Source organism: Sus scrofa, chromosome 14, assembly GCF_000003025.6.
Source record: "Sus scrofa isolate TJ Tabasco breed Duroc chromosome 14, Sscrofa11.1, whole genome shotgun sequence".
Taxonomy (NCBI): Eukaryota; Metazoa; Chordata; class Mammalia; order Artiodactyla; family Suidae; genus Sus; species Sus scrofa.
Genome location: NC_010456.5, coordinates 134656428 through 134665232, shown reverse-complemented (window position 1 = coordinate 134665232; position 8805 = coordinate 134656428). Strand labels below are relative to the sequence as shown.

The 8805-nt window shown below is 51.2% G+C and overlaps 1 long non-coding RNA gene across 1 annotated transcript in view; it reads left to right on the top strand.

Moving 5' to 3' along the window:
• The window catches only part of LOC110256809, a 61453-nt gene continuing 56116 nt past the window's right edge, over positions 3469 to 8805 (top strand). The window contains exon 1 of the long non-coding RNA XR_002338825.1: positions 3469 to 3965. This is a non-coding gene — a long non-coding RNA (uncharacterized LOC110256809). The remainder of the gene's footprint in view (positions 3966 to 8805) is intronic.

Below are 8805 nucleotides of genomic sequence, written 5' to 3'. Positions count from 1 at the left end.
GAAAAAAGTTCAGAATCCAAGGCTCTTCCAGGAGGGGTGGGGGGAGCTGTGGGGGAGGCGGGAGGAAGGGCTGGTTGACCATGGACTTGGAGCACCAGGCCTCGCAGGCCCTGCACAGGCAGCGCGGGGAGCCATCTGCAGTCGAGCTTCCCCATGGCAAAGGACTGGGCTGCTGTGCCCCCGGTGGTTCCTGAAAGCAGATCCCCCGAGCGAGGAGGCCTTTCTAAGGCATTCTCCAGGAGGGCTGCCTGCCTGCCAAGGAAGCGCAGCCTCCCAGCCCAGGGTTTGAATTTGAAGCAAGGCTGACAGGGAGCCGAGAGGAACCTCTCTCTGCCAAAGTCGCTTCTGTGGCAGCGCCTCCGCTCTGCTGATACCTGCGTCCAGATGGACATTTTGACCTTGGCCACAGCCACTCAGGACCTCTTCTGTCCATGCCCGGCCTGGGCTTGGCTGGACTGCATGGAGGGCAGGAGGGGGCGGCCATCTGGTGCGGGAGGTGTTGGCTGACAGGTGGCTCAGCGGCGGGAGAACAAACCAGGTTGAAACAAATCCGAGGACGCTGTGAAGCTCACAGAAACCTCCCAGGTCAAGGGAGATGGCAGAGGGAAAAGGCCGGTGACCAGGAACTGGGTCACCCCCACGCTACTGCCCTGGTGTGGCCCTGGGTGGAATCCCTGGACCACAGCCTGCCAGCACCCCATGGGGGGACGAGAGGACCGGGGCCATGAACCAAGAAGGGGTTCTGTGCGCCGGACCCTATGCATGGACCACCGCCCACAAGCTTTTGTGTCCAAGCCATGTGCAGGGTGACCTCTGATAACCATTCCAGTGGCTTCTTTTGGAGATGACTGTGGCTTGGTTTGATCCAAAGTGACTCTTGGGTCACTTGCTGCTGTAGTGCAGAAATTATCACAGCATTGTAAATCAGCTATATTTCAATTAAAAACAAAAACAAAAAAACAGGAGTTTCTGTTGTGGCTCAGCAGATTGAGAACCCAACATAGTGTCCGTGAGGATGCAGGTTCAATCCCTAGCCTCGCTCAGTGGGTTAAGGAGCCAGCATTGCTGCAAGCTGCAGTGTAGGTTGCAGATGCAACTTGGAACTGGTGTTGCTGTAGCTGTAGCATAGGCTGCAGATGTAGCTTCACTTCAACCCCTAGCCCAGAAACTTCCAATGCCGCAGGTGTGGACCTGAGAAGAAGAAGGAAAAAACCAGAGTCTCTTGGGGTTGAGGATGCCATGAAGAGGGGGCAGGGGGCACTAGGGTTTCTATACCCAGTGCTTGGGGACCTGCCCACCAACCTGGCATCACCCAGAGCTGGATGCAGTGCCAATGAATTCCAGCTGGCCACATCCTGACATGGCAAACACCTGGGGCAGGAGCATCGCAACACACTCCATCCTCAGCCATGGCCTCGAGCTCAGATCTAGTCACCTGTCAGGCAGGTTATCGCCAGACTCCTCGGGAGGAATGAGGACTTTGGAGCCAGATAATCCTGAGTTGAGTCCAGGCTCTACCACTTGGACGTGACATGATCTTGGGGGAATCACCTTCCCCACCTGTCTTCGCTCGTCAGTCAAGTGCTACCGCGGTGCCTCATTTAAGCTGAGCAGCGTGTGAACTGGAGCTCTCAGGCGAGCGGGGGCCACGTTGTCAGTTAGTCTCTTTTTCTGGTTGTCTTTTTTTCCTAAGATCCCTTCCGTTGAAAAATTCTGTGATTCCACACGCCCCGGAGAACGCATCTTAAGCTGCCCCGCCTTCGGGGGCCTGTTTCATTCGGGCTGACTTCATTTGCACAGGTAAGGAATCCGTTAGGAGCACGTGCCAGCGCCGTGCAGTCCACCTGGACAGGCTGCGCTTGGGGCGGTCACCTGGCCTTCTGTCGTCGCAGATGAAGCGCATCCGTGATTTCCCTTCTGGCTATGGAGCTGCTAAAGGCACCCCACAGACCCAGAGTCCTGCTTGGCCCTGGGGCTGCTCCTTCAGGGGAGCCCAGCTCTCTTAGCTCACCCATCTGACATGGGAGGGTGTGGCCTTCGCATCAGTGGCCCTTGATCTCGGGAGCACAGCAGGACCAGCCCGGGAGCTTTGCCAAGGGGAAGGTGGCTACCCGACCCCAAGCTCTTCTACCAGAGATGGGCAGAGAGGCCTGGGGGGTCTGATTTTCCGAAAGCTAAGTTTTCATAGAAAAACGAAACTGCAAAGTGGAGGGCCAACAGCATTAAATGAAGATTTTAGAAAACAACAGAGGATTCGCTAAGAAAGAGGAGGAGCTTGTCTAAGACTTTATCCTGAGGTTATCGTTGCAAAAAGGCCAGATGGAGAATTCACTCTTGTATTAATTCCACGTCAATTTACTGACCACCTAGTAGGATATTTGTCACACTGTGTGTGAGGGGTTCAAAATCCTAAAGCTGAACCACTCTTTGGAGATGGAAGGTTCCAGCCCCATGACTCTCCAGATGGGGAAAACGAGACCCAAGTAGGAAGTGACTTGGCCAGGGTCCCACAGCCAGTGGCTTGAGAAACGAGAGGCCAAAGTCCACCCCTCCCCCAGCCCCTGTCCAACCGGGGACCACAGACAGGGTTTGTCTGTCAGCGTTCTTCTGCCAATTTCAAGGAAAATCCAGATGTCCATTTTCTCCGAAGATCTGACCAAGTAGGAGTTCCTGTTGTGGTGGAGCAGAAATGAATCTGACTTGTAAACGTGAGGTTGCAGGTCAGATCCCAGGCCTCACTCAGTGGGTTAAGGATCTGATGTTGCTGCGACTGTGGTGTAGGCTGGCAACTGTAGGTCTGATTCAGCCCCTAGCCTGGGAACCTCCATATGCCGCGGGTGCCGCCCTAAACAAACAACAAAAAAGATCTGACCAAGTAGGACGCTGGGCGTGTCTCCCACAGGCAGATCTGCCGAGCCCTGCCTCCCTTCACAGGCAGCCAGGGCCTGGCTTGGCCACGGGCCTGCCCTCCACCAGGCCTTTATTTGCATCACCTGCCAGGCCCCTGCCACCTAAGAAATACACCACTGACCACTCCGCCCAGATCCGAGAGTGGGGAGGGGCAGCCAGCCAGGTCCACAGTCAGCCCTGCGGGACACACCTCGATTGGACATTCCATCAAAGAAGGGATGTTTTTGTCAACATAAAAGTGAAGAGGTGCGATTGACATGATCACATTTACATTAGGAACAGCAGAGGCAGTCCTGGGATTTTCCATCGGCCCGTCGATGCCGTGAGTCCCAGGGCTCAGGGATTCTTTCCCAGAGAACCTGAGACCCCCAGTGGGACACAGTGGTTTAAGGGGGTTCTCTTGACCTTTTCCCTAACCCCACACAGCCTGCACTGCCCTTTCCTCCCCGCTGCCCCAGGCAACAGGGACCTGCTACCTTCTTGCCAGATGCTGAACCCACCAGCTTCTCCCCGCCCCGCTTCCCCGCCTCGCCCCGCCCCCTCCCCGCCTCGCCCCGCCCTGTTCCGCCCCCACAAGAGTCCATTGCAGCCCAGGGCCTGGAGCGTTCCGGGCTCTTTCTTTGGAGGTTTGGACGGGAATTTATCCGGATGCTGTCCACGAGGAAAGGGCGTTCATTCTGCAAATTAACCGTGTTCGCAGAACAGAAGGGAAATGTTGAACCGGCAGAGAAGAACGCTCTGAAAACACTTAGCCGTGCTTTTCTGCAGACAGTCCACGTGCTGAGTGTAAAGTTACATTAAAATGGCCCTGCCGTCCGCGTGGCCCCTGGCCTTGAACACCCACAGGCTTTCCCGAGTTTGCTCGGAATGAGTTGGGTTTTAAAGAACATCTGAAAATAAAAGCACAAGCTTCAAGACTGTTGAGGTCATTGCATTGAAAGGACGATGGAGTGGAACGGGGGCCGCGGAGACCTCGCTGCCAGCCTTGACCGGAAACCATCACGGTCCTGCCCAGAAGGGCAGCGGCCCTGGAGCCAGCCCGAAGGACCATGGAGGTAAGACCTCCGTAAACACCCTTTCTACTAGTTCCTTCCAACAAGGTGGGGGAGGGGCTGCAACCGGAGAACAGAAGGACAAAACAGTGTCCTCTTGCTCTTTGAGTGTCTCCAATGACAAGATCACCGCTGTGCACGAGGTGATCTTTCTGCCCTGGCCCCTCGTTGCTGCCAGTCAGAACCCTGATCATCCTTCAGGCTCGTGCAGACTAGCTCCCCCCACATCTTCCCCCGCCCCCGCTCAGCTCCCGCCATCCACAGTGAGCTGCCTTGTGCTGGGCTCAGCTCCTGGAAGCGGGGGACCACATCTTGCTTATTGGCTCCCTGTCCCTCTCCCCACACTTCCCTGAGCGCCTTGGACAGGGCTGAGCCCCAAGCAGATGCTCAGAAGTGTCTGCTGAGGGAGTTCCCTGGTGGCTTAGCAGGTTAAGGATCTATTGTTGTCACTGCTGTGGCACGGGTTCAGTCTCTGGCCTGGGAACTTCCACGTGCCATGGGCACGGCCAAAAAAGAAAGTTTCCTGAAGTAGAGAAAATGACAGAGTTTAGAACAATAGGGAAAGACGTGCGGAAATAAAGAATGATGTACCAAAGAAGGTTGGACAAAAAATATTCAGGGAGTTCCCGTTGTGGCTCAATGGTTATCGAATCCGACTAGGAACCATGAGGTTTCGGCTTCCATTCCTGGCCTCTTTCAGTGGGTTAAGGATCTGCTGTTGCTGTGAGCTGTGGTGTAGGCCCGCAGCTACAGCCCTGATTAGACCCCTAGCCTGGGAACCCCCTTTTGCTGCAGGTGCAGCACTAGAAAAGGCAAAAAGATAAAAAACAAACAAAAATATTCAGGACCAGGGATTCCTATGGAAATTACCTTATTTGGAAGTAGTGAATTCTAATGTAATTGATCCAATTACCGTGGCTCTCTGAGCACCTGCTCTGTGCCAGGTACAAGTGTCTCAATTCTCTAGGGCTGGGTGAAAACCACCCAAACCGAATGGCTGAAAACCAGGGTCCAGGACTAAGTGAGTGAGTGAACCCCTACGGCACCGGGTTTAAGCGGATGTTCATTTTTGAGGTCCAGCAGGCACAGGATGGGCACCTCCTTATATTTAGTGCCCTACCAGTCTTCTTGCCTCACCCCAGTCCTCACCCTGCTTAAACAACAGCCACGTTCTCTCGTGGTGCTGTGGGCTAACAGGCTCAGCCAGGAGGTTCTTCTGTTGGTTTCACCTGAGATCTCCTGAAGTTGCAGCCGAGTGGCACCTGGGGCTGGCATCATCCAGAGGCTCTACTGAAATGCTGGAACCGCTGAGCCACCTTGCTCCCCACATGGTCTTGCTATGCGGTCTCTCCAGAAGTGTGGTCGTTCTCCTGTGGTAGTTCTGACACCCAAGAGAAGTGTTCCAGGAGGGAGGAGTCAGGGTCACCAGTCCCTGGGGAGGCCCAGCCCAGAACAGGTGCACGGCTTCGCTTCTGTAGCATCCTCGTCCTCAATTCGGGACCAGCCGGGAGCAGAGGAGCGGGATAGATGTACCACTTCTCAGTGTGATGAAGAATTTGTGGACATTTTAACCCACCAGGATGAATTAGAGAATAAGTCACTCCCTCATTCCAGGAGGGATTATGCAAATAGGGGGGTACGGTGACCCGGGCTGGCATCCAGGCTTCACCACCTTTTCTTTCATTTTTGTCTTTGTGAAACGGAGATACTATTACCTGCAAAGATAGATGCCTGCGCTGTGGTTGATAGTGGAAAGACGGTGGCGAATAAGACATTGTTCCTGGAGAAACAATGTTCTAATCAAGGGAAGCGATTATTTTAAAACTAAGCATATCAGTAAATTGGTTACGAATTGGAGTCTTCTGTGATGGAAAAGCAGAGGGTGATGAAATAAAGAGATAAGGAACGGGGGGGGGAGGTGGGGGTGGAAATCATCCAGGACAATGGCACTCAGCTGAGGCTGGGATGTTCAGAAGGACTTAGGGTCAAAGGCTGCTGAGCCCCAGGGGAGGGACAGGGAAGGAGTGGGAGATAGAAGTGCTTAGAAGCTGGAGAAGGCTTTGTGGAGGGAACACTTTTGTGTGTTGGCTCACCACTAACCCTGAGAAGTTAAGTAAAACAAAACCCTGAACAATCAATTTGGACAGAATATTATGAGTGCAGAATGCCAAGTAGTAACAGCTCTGGGACTGCAAAGTAATTGGTGTTGACTGTTTTATTGAAGGCTCAAATGATGGACACAAATAATCCCCCTAATGTTCATAAGAGTAATAAAGCCAAAGCCTTGCCAACCCCCAAGTTCTGATCTCTTGGGCATGTTCATGCCCCATGTGCCAACATCACAGGGACAAGGATGTGGGGTAAGACTTCAAAGCCATCACTCTTTTACCTCCATGAACGCTCTTGTGGGTCTCTCACCACCAGCTGTACCAGCCCATCCCATGTCCTCTCACTGTCACCTTCTTATCCCCATGCTCATCCAGTGCTGACAACTGGTTCCAGTCTTTCTCTCCACCCCAGACCTTTCCAACCTGTGGATGAACTTGCTCATCTGCATTCGTGCTTGTCCATCTCAGGCTTTAGGACTTCTCTGCTCCCTCGGCTCCACTCACCTCCATCCACCTTTAGTGTCCTCTCCCACGGCTACATTCCAGAACTTTTCATCACACCAAATGGCAGGGTACCACTCTGACTGCTCTCACCTTCCCTCCTCCTGACCTGCTTCATCCCACCTGATAGTTTCTTCCACACTTTAAGAACCTGGAGGCTAATTGCACTTTTACCTTTGGGTCTCATCTGGCTTCCCTTTTACCCTAATAATTCCAAGCATCATGTGCTTTTAAGCACCGCCCTGAAAATGCCCTCATCCTTACAATACACTCCTGATGAACCACTTCTAAATAAACCCTTGAATACCCCTAATCCTAATCTCTAATTTTGAAACCCACTGGAGTCAGGTGTTCACCACCAGCACTCCATCAAAAAGGCTCTCATCAGGACCAGCAATGACCTCCATGCGACTAAACCAGTTCTCAGTACCCATCCTACTTGACCTCTTAGAAGCATTTCCTCCTCTGTGATACATTTTCTTTGTATGGCTTGCAGGATACCACTCTGTCTCTCTTGGTTTCCCTCCCATACTCATTGCTTTTTCTTAGTCTTTTGCTGGTTCTTCTCCCAAATTGATGTTGGAGCCCAGAGGTCTGTCCTTGATGGTCTCTGCTGTGTCCACACTCACTCTCTCAATTATCTCATGCAGTCCCATGATTTTAAATAAAATTTGTTTGCTGAAAATCTCAAAAATATACATGCTTCTAGTCCAGCTGTATATCCTCAACTCAGAACTTGCACATCTAATGGCCAACTCTGCAGACATCTCAGACTCAACATGTCCAAAACCAAACTTCTGATCTTCCCTCCCAAATCTGCATTATGCCCAGTCTTCCCTAGTTCAATTGGTACTGAATCCATCTTACAGATTTCTAGTTGAAACTCCTTGGAGGAAAACATTTCTCTCAATCCCCACATTCTAACTTCAAAATACATCCAGTTATGGTTACTGCTGAGAAGTTCCAATCAAATAGACTTGTGCAGATAATAAAATATAAAAATAAAATTAGGCATTCCCATTGTGGCTCAGTGGGTTAAGAACTCAGCACAGTATCCCTGAGGAGGCAGGTTCCATTTCCTGGACTCGCTCAGTGTGTTATAGATCTGGCGTGCCCAACACAGATGAGGTCCCATGTTGCTGTGGCATGGACTGGTAGCTGCAGCTCTGATGCTACCCTTAGCCCAGGAACTTCCAGGTGCCACAGGTGCAGCCCTAAAAAAAAAAAAAAAAAAGAAAAAAGTATATTTCTTATGTGTGTATATATATATTTCTTATGTATATATATATATTTTTTCTTTTATCGAAAAGCACTGGAGAGCAACCCAGAGCAGACAGATTCTGGAAGAGAGGGAACACCTAGGAGGAGGGGGGGACCCTGGGCGACTTTCCCTCTATTGATGGGTGTTATCCAAGGGAGAGCTCCAATGTACACCCTATGGAGCAGTTAAAATCCAGTAGAAAACCTCTCGTCTTTCCCATTTGAAGAACTAGGAGAGTTGAGGGTGATTATATCTGATAGAAAATGAGAGGAGAAAGATTGGAGGGAATCATAAAAATGAAGCCCCAAATTCTAGATGTAAACTCAACCCAGAACCCTGGCTGATGCCAAACCACACATGAGAAGGCAGATTCGAGAGGCCCAGCTGAGGCTGAAAGAACTGCAGTGATATTTGAGCAGCTGTCCACCGCGGGGCAGGCAGTTACACTTGGAATCCAGCCAGGCTGAGGGCCTGCTTACAAAAACATGGTACTCTTTGGGAGTTCCCACTGTGGTGCACGGAAACGATTCTGACCAGTATCCATAAGGATGCAGGTTTGATCCCTGGCCTTGCTCAGTGGGTCAGGGATCTGGTGTCACCATGAGCTGTGGTGTGGGTCGCAGACACAGCTCAGATCATGCATGGCTGTGGCTGAGGTGCAGGCCAGCAGCTGCTACTCTGATCTGTCCCCTAGCCTGGGAGTTCTGGAAACTTCCATATGCCATGGATGTGGCTGTAAAAAGCAAAAGAAAATGTACTCTTCAAAGGAGTTTAATGAAACCCAGTGTCTCCACAACACAACATTCTCAATATGTACAATCCAAAATTACTCAACATCCAAAGGGAAAATGTGACCCATTTTTTGAAGAAAAAAGATAATTTTTATTTGTTTTCTTTTTTTAAAAAAAGATACTTTTTAAAAGGCTGCTTTTGTATTTTAAAAATGTTTGTAAACATATTGGAAAATATGAGC